Source organism: Magnolia sinica, chromosome 12 (genome assembly GCF_029962835.1).
Source record: "Magnolia sinica isolate HGM2019 chromosome 12, MsV1, whole genome shotgun sequence".
Taxonomy (NCBI): Eukaryota; Viridiplantae; Streptophyta; class Magnoliopsida; order Magnoliales; family Magnoliaceae; genus Magnolia; species Magnolia sinica.
This window is the reverse complement of record NC_080584.1, coordinates 20651222-20664185: the sequence shown is the minus strand read 5'-3', so window position 1 is coordinate 20664185 and position 12964 is coordinate 20651222.

The following is a 12964-nucleotide window of genomic DNA, read 5'->3' as shown; positions in this document are numbered from 1 at the left end:
TGACCTTAAAGTATGAGCCTTGAAGTCTTGATGTAGATCAATCTTGAAATCTTGATGTGTCTCAATCTTGAAAGGGTCTTGAGTTCTTTACAAACTGCCTTGTACTCTTCTTGAAGTCTTGCAGCTTGAGTCTTGTCTTGTGAGCTTTGCTTGTTTATGAATGTTGATCCTTGAGAGAGCTTCACTTATGCAAGTTATATATAACAGTGATTTTGGCACCACAAATTTGACAACAGACAGGGATATAAACTATAGCACTTACAAGATGTAATATGTACATCAAGATGGATCCCACCGTCTGCTGCTACAGGATGGCAAAGAACAAATACATTAGGGTGGGGTCTGCGCATGTGGACGGTGTAGATCATCAACACATACACCATGCCTGGGACCCATAGAACTTTACTGATGCCCCTGGCAACTGAAAGGAAGTGGGGTCCACATAAATGGATGGTTTGGATCATCTGCCACAAGATGGTGGCCACGTGGATGGGATCCATGGGTGGATGAAATACATACAGTAAAGGTGGGTCCCACGTGGAGCCCACCACAACGTTATATATAATATATAAATATTATAAATATTATTATTATTATTATTATTATTATAATCAAGCCAGCGTCCAGACGTGTAGTCTTCCTGATCTGGACGGACGGTGTGGATTATCCACATACATCACAGTGGTTGTGCACCGTCCAATCACTCCAGCACTGTCCAGATCATCTGGACGGTGTGGATGGAACAAATACAACATGGCGTGGCCCACATAACTTGGCGATGTCAATCCATCAGCTGTTGCTGCTGGAGTCCCCACAAATGAACGGTGTGAGAGGTAGCACATACATCACGATCAGGCCCACACAGCTTGCTGACGTTAATCAGCAGCTGTGTGGTGCTGGGTTGCTAGTCCAGCGTTCAATAGATTGAACGACTTAGATATATCACATGCCTCTTGCTCAAGCCCTTGTGCAGATGGATGGACGGTATATATAAACACATACATCATGTAGGTCCTGCACGGATGGACAACACAGATAGAACACTTACATCAAGGTGGGTCCCACCTGCCCACACATGTGGGGCAGGTCCCACGTCCAAAACAGGTGGACGGATGGTATAAAACACATGCATCAAAGTAGGGTCCACCGTCCAGATCAGATAGACGGACGTTGGATATTGAGTATATACACCAAGGTGGGTCACACCGTCCAGACCATCTGGACGGTGGATGAGATGGAAGAAACACATACCTCACGTTGAGGTGGTCCACACGAGTGGGTATGCAACACATATCATGGTGGGCCCCTCCTACCCAATGATTGGATGGTTATGGTTATAACCATACCTCAGATTAGACCCACGGGCGTTGCTGACGTCCCCAGCAGCTAAATAGCTGGTGTGGAGTGTGAAAAACCAGCCAATCCATTCATGATAGGTGGGTCCCACATGGTGTGGCCCACCCACCACATACATACATACATACATACATATATATATATACATACATACATATATATATACATACATACATATATATATATATATATACACACACACACACACACAGCTCCATCCTGCTCCAGCATCCAGGTGCACTGGACGGACAATCTGGATGCTCTGGATGCTGGATACATACATATATCATGTGGTCTGCACCACTGTCCAAGTACGGACGGTGTGGATTCGATACAACATCAAAGTGGGTCCACACGAGGGTGGCCCATGGAGTTTTGGATCGGCTGATACTTGTGCTTATCCTCCGATCAGGCCCGTCCAAATGGACTGCCAAGTGGGCCGCTCGGTGGACGGCATGGATAAAAATGTATTCATTATAGGTGGGCCATCAGAAAAAAATAAAAACTGAGAAAGAGGGAGAGAGAGAGAAATAGAGAGAGAAGTCAGATGATGGAGGGATCCCGCCACTATGGGCCCCTCTAAACAATGCATATATCAAGATGGGTCCCAAATCATGTGGACCCTATATCAAAAATCAAATGCTAAGAGCACCCACCGTTAGATCTTGAACTCTTCCTTCAACCGATGTGATCTAGAGCTCCAAGGGTGCATTTTCAATGGTTGAGATTATCTTTATATGGTGGAGATGGGAGCTAGGAGGTGGGCCAAAACAAGCTTTCTCTCATGGAGGGGTTGAGACGTTGGAGTTGCTTGGAGAATGAGAGAGAATGAGAGAGAGAGAGAGAGAGAGAGAGAGAGAGAGAGAGAGATGTTGTAAGAAAGAGAGGGATGGGTGTGAGTGATAGAGTGATGGGGAGTGAGTGATGGGTGATGGGCATTTACTTAACATATAAGAGAGTTGACTTGAGGAATGACTTGTGTACTTGGGGATGGGATGGAGTGATGGGTTGTACTTTGATTGATTGATGGATTGATTTGACATATTATAGAGATTCTCTTGGGATTACAAACGCGTGACGTTTTCTTGAACTAAATGCGGGCCCACATCTCCTAGCCTGGGTATCGCCTCAGCGTGAGATGTTTCGTCGAAACTGTGGAGACGGTGCGGTCGCACTGGTATAAGTCTCAGGTCAAGCCGACTCTAGAATACGGGATACGACTCAGGGTCGCGTACAACTGCCTATAAAAGTCCACGGTTCTCCCGAAATTCTACCGGGAGAACTGCGGAAGCATACGGAACAGTACAAGCTAGGATACAGATCTTACAACCTCTGTCACCTTCTTAAGGGATGCAAGCGACCTTGACATTGTTGCAATCATATCTTCAGAGATCCACGCAACTTTTACAACCACAACAACACGTTAGGCCTCCACCGCATCACTAGCCAAGATTGAGAATACAACCACCATGATGTCAGCATTAAGACATGTCCACGCCCTAACATTACCACAGGACGAACTGAAGCAAGTGTACGATACCACTATACTACCATGTAAGGACACAACACTATAAGCGGATTATGCCCCATAACCAGATGTGGATAATTTTGAAGGTACTAGTCACTACACCAAAATTGTGGATTTACGACGGACCAGATCCGTCGCAAAACTAAATTTATGACAGATTTGGTCTGTCACTATTTGCTGTGTAGTAAAAAAAAAATGATGGATAAGAGTTCTTCGCAAATTTGCGACGATTTTAGTCCGTCGCAAAAATAAATAATCTGTCATTGAACTATGGAAAAACTCACCAAAATTATTCGTCATTTTTAAATTTTGCGATGGATACCACCCATCGCTAATCTTAGGAGAATTGACGGACCTCAAATGCATCGTTGATTTTTGACTTGTTCAGAAATTAGCAACGGATTTGGTCCGTTGCTAAAATTTCCGCATAGATTTTTATTTTTATTTTTTTGGAATCTGTTACACTTGATAGTCATCCAAAAAAATTTCACACAATTGTATAATAAGAATCTCATTCAAAAGATTGGGTGGAATATGAACCGGACTAAATATCTTTTTGGGTGTATCTGGATGCTCAATTGGCCGGAATAGCTAACCAAACTATATATTTTGTAAATAGCCAAAATTGGGTCAGTTATTGATGAAATAAAGTAATGTAAAGATTATCTACTCTGAAAAGTAAACAAATGATCATCATAATTATGTACCATCAATTAAAATACAAATTCAGGAGATACTTTTATTCTCAATATTTGTACAAACATCCAATTGAAACATAACACAATTGAAACAAAAGAGAAATCATAAAGATGATAGACCTGCAAGTTACTTCCATTGATGTTGCATCGTGAATGCCAGCATGATAGTCCTCCTGAACATTGAGAGACATTGCATTAGTTTTATATGAACACATAATAAAGTGATAAATGCAATTCCAGGATTTGAGTCGTTTACTAGGCTTTTTGCCATAAATCCCTTGGATGTTATCAGTCATAAACATTGAATTGTCATTGACCTGAAAAGTATGCAATATTAAACAAATTGTGATTGAAATTGGAGTTTTAATGTATCATCAAACAATTTAGTTCCTGAAAAGCAAAGAGAATAAACTCTTAAAGTTATAGCCAAGGACAAGAAAATAATTGATTTTTTTTTAAAATATTATCAAGGGACTCCCTCAAGTTCAAAGAATATGCTCGAATCTAGTAGTTATACTTTCCAGCCCCATATCGTCGTGATCGTGCTTTTCGGCCTCTTAAAGTTGTGATTAGAAGTCCAAATGACAGGACCAAAGCAAATATCTCGTTGGCAAACCTCCATGAAGGTATGAATTCTATCGATTGTCAATTTTCTCATTTAGGTATGCCAAACTCACCACAAGTCCCTATATAGCAACCAATCCATGAATTAATGATAAGGTTGAATTGATGAAAAGAGTAATGGCTTACATTTCATAATAATGTATTGACACAAAAGATACATTTCAATAAGATAATTGCTTAAAGGATTAGATTTTTCTAACATGTTCCAATCAGATTTTGTATGAAGCGTATCTCGTCACCCTGTGATTCATCATAATATATATATATATATATATATATATAAAATCTAAACAAGTCAAGAATAAAAATATTTGGATAGAACAAAATTAGTGAATAGGGATAACCCAGCCAACGATTTAGAGAAAATATTACACCTTTTGCGATTGTTAACTATAAAAAGCTTACTCTTTAATTATAAATTCCTAAAATCAAGAAAATGACATTAGCTCACATGAACGGTGGCAATGAAAACAACATTCATTACAGATGTGCATTTTCCTAAAACAAAAGCTTGAAGCTGTAAAGGGGCTAAAAATAGAGTGCCACATTTAAGATTATTCAATGAGTTCACATGTAAAAAGAGAAATGGAGATGACATAAATCTCACTTTTAACATAAATCGGTTTCTATGTGTGAACACTGAAATTTGGCGCCCATGCTAATTTAGTGTGTTTGGGTTTTGCAGTGGGGGTGATTAGGCTAAGTTGTGGATGTTGGAGTCGCCACTAGCCAATGAATCTCAGAATCCCGCAGTCAGCTAAAACCCTTGAAATATGTAAGGTTGGAGAAATCCAAAGACTCTCCTATCTTATATTGACTCTTGGTCTGCGATCTGGGATTCTGAGTAAGGGACCTCGGTTACAAAGAGGGAAGGTGTTAGGCACCCTCTCTGCCCGTACAAATGTACAGTCTCTACTTGGTGTGGTAAGGAAATCCCAAGGGATGGATGCTATGGTTGGGATAGGACTAGGCACACATGAATTTCTGGTGCAACAAGATCCGAAATTTCGGCAAGCTACAGAGCATACGTCCGAGAATGTGTCTAGAAAGCAGATGTAATGATGCTTATGCTAAAAGCTGAAGAAAAATAGACTAGATTGCTAAGAATTTCTCATGTGACAGGATCCGATGTATGGCAAGTCACAGATCATACGTTCACTAGAGATCTAGAGAACCAGGGGGGTTGAGAAGAGAATAGATGTCATGATGAATGCTTGTATGTAAAATGAATGGATCTTTGGCTTGATCTTGAGTAGGCTAAGACATGGACTGAGCCATGATCAATCCGAGCTATACTTAGGGATTGGGATGGTTGGGAAGGTAGGGTGTAGGCCTATGGGATAGCTGAAAAATCTAGACTTGGAGGCTTGGGAACTCCTCATCACCCTCACTCTCTTCCTCCCTCTCTCCCCCCTCTCTCTCTCACTTAGCTTTGGAATGAGAAGTTGTTGTTTAAATGTGAAGAGGAGAGGGTTATTTATAGCCTTCTCCAATGGCAATGTGGTTATTGTTGGATTTAATAGGGGTAAATGCTGACATGGCAGCTTGGGATTGGTTGAGGGGAGAGAAATGACACATGACGCTCTCTCATTGGCTCTTGGGGTTGGTAAAATAGTAAATAATGGAGGCTGGAAGGTTAAATCCCTGAGAAAGTTGAATTTCGGGCCAAGAGATCGCTTTTACTCGGAGGACACACGCGTCTGAAGAGCAGAGGTAATCTGATCATCGCAGGTGGTAGTCCAACTACCGCTTGGGCTGGGTTTGGTCCTAAACTCATGTGGTTAGCTCTGCACACATTTTTGAGAGGAAGCGGTAGTTTGACTACTGCCGGAGGTAGTTAAACTACAACTCGGGTACAGTTTCTCCTGAAATTTAGCTGGTGGGTCCTTTTTTGGGTCATGAGAGCGGAACAAAGTCCGTTTTGGATATTTGGCTTAAAATGGCTTAAAATTAGCTCGATTGTTACCTGAAAATGGCTCGAGAAATGGGTTAATTGTAGGTAAAGGTTTAGGTATGTTTTAGCTTGAATGATGGCTTGTGATGGTTCAGGTTTGGTTGGGGTTTAGATCACACTTCCCGGATTGTCCTAGCTTTCTCAAGATATTAGCTTGGGTGGGGTGTATACAGATGCCCCTCTTTGTCTGAGGTTGCGAGCAATTGAAGGCTAAAGTGAGTAGACACCCTACCCTTCTAGTCAGAAAAGATAGTGATCGATTCTGTTGCCTACCATTATATCATTGTCAGCTGACTGTTTGGAACAGAGGTGACTTGCACATATCATGAGGGTTAAGGAAAACATTGTGATTGTCCCTGCGCGTTGGTGTAACATTACGGGTCACCAATCACAAACCCTTTCACGTCAGATTGTTAATAACATTGGAGGGTAAGTCTGAAAAGTGGTGCCTCTGCGCGTTGGTGCAGCTTTACGAGGATTCCCATACTATTGGATCTGTCGTTCCGTTGCTACGTAATGACCCTAGGAGTATTCGTTCTGTTTGATCGTCAAAGCGGTTAGCTGCCTTGCACATTGGTGCAACCTTACAAGGAACTCACTACGCCAAATTTGACTTGATCAAACTTTCTGAACATCCCGGACTAGGTTTGTGCAGGTAATCCTTTGCCATGTAGTCTGTTGATTCTGATACTTTGGTTACAATGGATTGTTGTCTCTTTGAGTTTGATTATTCTTTCCAGAGATAGATCCAATCATTTTTACTAGGATCGGGTCAATCGTACATGTATCATGTACGAATTTGATCATCCTCCGGGAAAACCGGAAGAGAGCAAATCGTATTTAGTTGTTTGCACTGACCACAACTGGAGAATATGGAAGATTCTTTAGTGTACTGCGCGCCACATGCATTTTTTGAAAACTTTGGTTCAAAACTATCCTCTTTGGAGCTATACTCCTTAGAGATTTTATTTGAAAATATTTTTAAATTTTTTGAAAAATATCCATTTAATCTCGCGGGTGGGCATCGTCGTTCGGTTTTTTATTTGCACAAGTTAAGTAAACAGTCGCGTTGCCTCCACTGATGAGTTGGTAGGGCTAACGGTTTTTATTTGAAGGTATTTTGATTTTTTTTTGAAACATCTGTCCGATCTCGCGGGAGGGCGTCGTTGTTTAGCTTTTATTGTACGGTTTGTATTAAGTAGCTAGACGGCCTCCACTAATGAATTAATTGGGTAATTAGAGAACATGTGCCTGATTTGGACATGTGGGCCAGGACCATGGGCCTTGAAATTGGGCTTATGAAGTGGGCCTTACTTTGGATATGTGGGCTTAGGAAATGGGCTTGAAAACATGGGCCTTTGGACAATGGGCTTGGTGAGCTTTTGACATGTGGGCCTTGTGGACTTTGAACTTGTGGGCCTTGTGGGTTTTGAAATGTGGGCCTCTATAGCTTTGAACTTGTCGGCCTTGTGAGCTTTAAAATGTGGGCCTCTGGGGCTTTGAACTTGTGGGCCTTGTAAGCTTTGAAATGTGAGCCTCTGGGGCTTTGAACTTGTGGGCCTTGTAAGCTTTAAAATGTGAGCCTCTAGGGCTTTGAACTTGTGGGCCTTGTGAGGTTTAAAATGTGAGCCTCTGGGGCTTTGAAATGTGGATCCCTGACTTTGTTGGTTTCTTTCCTGTATATGCATGAATGCTTTTTTTTTTTGTAAAGAAAGGAAAGCGATGTATAAAAAGATTTTTTTGAAAGGAATGAAAATTTTTGTTTGTGCCAAATTTATCGGTATTTGCTTATGTCTGAACTTGTGCTTGGATGGTGGAATTAGAACATTGAACTTAGCCCACGTCGAATTCGGTATTCTGAGTTGTTTACTAGGGATCCCAATTCCTTGAGAGTAGCGCATATTAAGATCATGCCCCTTGAATTTGGGTAGAGTTTGATAGAATTCTGATCTATGACTTATCTCTTCCTTATGCTCTTTCACTTTGCTCGTTGCCTTAGCTTCTTCTGTACCTGCACTTTTTTACTTTTTTTGTTTCTTTTCTAGCAATTTTTGCCCGTAGCGCCTTTTCAAGTTTTCACCACAACTGGCTTTCTCATCATTTTTACCCGTGGCGCCCTTTTGGATTTTCACCACGTCTCGAGTTTTTACTCTTGCCTGCCCCTTAGCAGCTATGCTCTTTTTACCCTTGGTGCATTTTCAAGTTTTCACCAAGTCCGCTACATACCCGCTGTTTTTACTCGAGGCACCCTTTTAGGTTTTCACCTCGCCCGTTTTGTTTAGGCAAGTTACTTTTCTTTTGATTTCTCTTTTTCTTATATAGAGGTGAGAGGCTCTCCGTTCATTGTCGGCCGATTGGTGAGCTGCCTGACTTTGTCTTCAATCACGATCGTGAAGCTGCTGACATTGGGTTAAAGAATCATGAAGGGAAAACGGGCTGGTGAATTGTGTTCTCACTCATTGGGTTCGACTCTTCTTTCCTTTTTTTTCTTTTTTTTAGACTGCGCGCTTTATTCGTCCATTTTTTTTCTTTTTTTTTGAACCCTTTATTTTTTAGAACACTTATTAGAGGGAAGGAATGATGATGGAATGTACCTTAGGATGTTAACTTTTTATCGTTTGACTTTAGATTTACGATTGTGGTTGTTGACATAGTCAAGTAGGATTACCCATGATAGATATTCACGTTGTTGGCGTTAATGGGTTCTGGAAGATCTTTGCCCCTAATGATGGTGAGATGAAGAGAACTTCTCGAAAGAATCTTTGAAAACGATCAGTGAATCATCCCAGGATGACTCGAACTTGCCCCCTGGATCTAGTAGGCGTAATGATAAGATGTTCATTGTTACCATGTTGCTAACCTTTTTTTCAGACTTGTTTGTCGTTGGTCCTAGCGATCATTGTGTGCTTTATGTCTGCAAGATGTAGTTGGATGTATTGAGATTACCACCAATCATTTTCATAGACTTCTCTTTTTCATTCATACCAATGATGTAGGATGTTGTTGGTGCCCGCCTTTGTCTACCACGAGAATATACTCATGACCATTGACACACCCCGTAATGAAGAAGGCACTACAAGAAAACCTACTTTTACTGATGAAAACATTCGTCGCTGAATGAACATTTTTCATAGGTAAAAAGTTTTACCGACAAATTTTTTCTTCAGTAAATTCGTCGGTAAGAGACCGAGGGTAAAGGCTTTTACCGACGAAAATTTGTATCGTCGGCAATGGCAAGACTTTTACCGACGAAAAAATTCATCAGTAAAAAATAAGTAAAAAACTTTTACCGACGATTTTGTTCGTAGGTAAAAATATTTCACAATACTTTTACCTATGAAAATTTTCATAGGTAAACACTGTTCGTCGGCATTGGTACAACTTTTACATACGAAACTATGCGTAGGTACAAACTTTTGCCTACGAAATGTTTCATAGGTAAAAATGTGTTGAATCTTTACCTACAAAAAATGTCGTAGGTAAAAACGTAGATGAAACTTTTACCTATAAAAGTTTTCGTAGGTATAAAACGTGGATGAAACTTTTACCTATGAAATATTTCATAAGTAAAAACGTGGATGAACTTTTACCTACAAAATTGTTCGTAGGTAAAAAACGTGGATGAAACCTTTACCTATGAAATATTTCGTAGGTAAAAAAGTGGATGAAACGTTTACCTACGAAATATTTCGTAAGTAAAGTCTCTTTTCTTTTTTCAATATTCGAGCACAAAATTCCTGATATACACCTGTTACAATATATTTCATCATATTCTTCCTGATATACACCTGTTATATAATACATTTCATCATATTCACATCACATCCATCTAAACACGAACTACGTAAATCCATCCAAACATAAACTACATCTATCCAAACACAAATAATCTTATCCACATCACATTCATCCACGCATAAATACATATAAGTTTAACATTATAAATAAAATACAAAAAATCACAAAGATGAAGGCGGAGGTGGTGGGGCATCTGTTGGTAAGCATGCAGCGAGAGCCTGAAACATCTCTGTCATCTGTTGCTCATGCTCCACCCGTATCTCTTCAATCCTCCTCTCATGCTCCTCCCTCTGCCTCTTCAGCTGCTCTCTAATGTTATGGACGACGACCCGTAGCTGCTTAACCTTTCTCTTTGCGATATCAGCTCGGCAAACGGCGCTCTCGCCAACGACGATGGATCAGCTGGAGGCAGCTCTAGCAGGTGCGTGCCAAGCTCATGTACATATCCAGAACGGGTGCCAAGCACCTCACTCAGGATCTCTGGCTCACTCCGTTGAGTACCATCGGGAGTGGGTTGACTGCGTAAGGTGTCCATCACCGCCTGTAATGAAATATATGAATTTTCATAACAAATGACATTATTATAATTCAATGCAATTAAATTTTACAATGTAAGGATTTTTACCCAATTCTCGCTGGCTCTAGAATGTACCCCCGATCCCGTCGCCTGTCGACATTGAGTCCCTCTGTGGAGGTCTACTGGTCCGGGCTCCTGGCCAATGATGGAATCTCGCTGCGCAATCGAAAGGATAATAGAGTTGATATAAATGCATAGAAAGAATATATCAACTTAATAATTACCAATAATTTCTTACCATATCATGATGAAGTTGTACAAATGACTTTGAACCAGCTACGTGGTTCACTTCTAACTTTCCCCTGTTGTCAGAATTTATTTTGTTCTTCTTCTGAACACATTATTTATAATACATTGTTATTAATTGTAAATTTAATTATTACCTTAAGATATCATAAATATGTAAATATTACCTGAAAAGACTCACATGAAAATCTCTCGCAGATTATCCGCCAGCTATCATAGGTCACGTGCAGCGGTGTGGACAGTACACCCTCCTCGTGGCTCATGCACCGCTTGTACCGCTTGTGTAAATCACCACAGTACTCTTTGGACCGCTCCTTGACCATGTCGTCGACGGCATGACAAATGTGCGGAACACTCAAATCTAAGTCAAATTAATCCTGTAGTTTCGTAAATAATATATTAAGGCAATAAACTTATTAAGAAAATAACTTAACCATAAATGAACTTTTACAAAATAAATTTTAATTTACTAAAATTTACCTAAAGCGTTGACGGATGAGCTGCCGCACATCATCTGTCACGTCTGCCCAACGGGGGTGGTGGGGGATCAAAGATCGGCATAAGACACGGACCTCCGACGTAAACAACCTGGCATTGTCCCCAACAGGTCTAATACAGTCCTATGGGAACTCTGTCGTTATCCTACCCTCACGCATAAGTAGCTTTAAAAGCAACCCACGCGTGGGTTCACGTCCTCAAAGGCTGGTCGACGATGCTGTTGCAAAAGAAATATGTAAGTCTAAACATAAAAAGAAGTCATTAAAAAAAATAATATATATATATATATATCTAAATTTACATGTAGTGCCCGGTGTATGCGTGACTGAGGGATCAGACGCCTGTAAAAAAACATGTGACGGTGATGCTGTCTCCGTCGCATCACGGGTAGAAGGGGTAGATCCAGTGCGCGAACGACGTGATCTCGCACCTGGTGCCATCACCGAATATGTGCGAGCTACGAACTTATAAATTTAAACAATGTCAATACAAGTGGAATATACTAAAACATTATACCAGTAGTGTTGATGGTAGAATGCATTTGTGCTTATGCTTAAAGAGATGATTAAAATATGATTAGACCATTACAATATAATGCAAGTAGAATATAATAAAACTGTAAACTTTAATCTGTAACCCTTGAAAATTCCATTACACATTATCATTCTATATTAAATATATATATTTTGTTATAATACGAAACAACTTTGAGGTAAACTATCCGAAGTACTCCCTACGTAAGTTATCATACACTTCAGAAGCATATGTCATGCTGTGTGAAGCACTCGACATTGTTCAGCCAACATGTCAGTCACAATAGAAGAAATTTAGTTTCTTGGGACTCCATTCAGATGTGCAAGTGACAAAACCACATCTTTCATACCAAGTTTCTCACGGTTATATACCTCCAGCAGCTCCGGAATTTCTTTAAGATTGTATAATCTTACATATGAGTCATCATTGATATATTCCGTGGTACACTCATTGACGAGACCGGGTATCTCTTTGGCCCTACCAGAAGAAAATAGGACCGGAAAGTCCATTTGCAACAACTGATGAAGTATGCTACGTACTTCCGCTACGCTCCGGTTTGAAGAGGACATGATCAGAAATTGACTCAACTGTAAATGTGGATTATAAATAAGTTAATTAAAGGAATAAATTATGACTTGTAATTTTCACGTATACATGGAATACATAAATTATTCAAATTAAAAAATGACATATAAATCATATGTACATTTAATAATCGTCGTTGTATCACTATCGCTTAGGATTTTCTTCTTCACCATCACTATCGCTGATCAGTATTTCCTCTTCATCATCTGCAACGTCGTCATCAATGAAACCACTATCATCTCTAATAATGTCATGTATTATTGAAGTATCAACATGATCAGGTGGTACATCATTTCTGTCCAATTGCACCACATCAATATCAACATTTGAATCAATCCCTGTATCCCCAGATGGCATGTCTTCTTGATATGCTTGTTCAACCTAAACGTTTCATTTTCCCCGTCCTCACTATCTTCAACTTCTGGTACGGGAACGTCAAATATGTTCCTGGGCTTTATTTTCTATACCACATAACATGAGCCGCCTAACTTAGTGTCAGCGAGGTAAAATACTTGTTCGGCTTAGCTAGCGAGGATAAATAGGTCGTCCTTAAACCACTTTGGAGA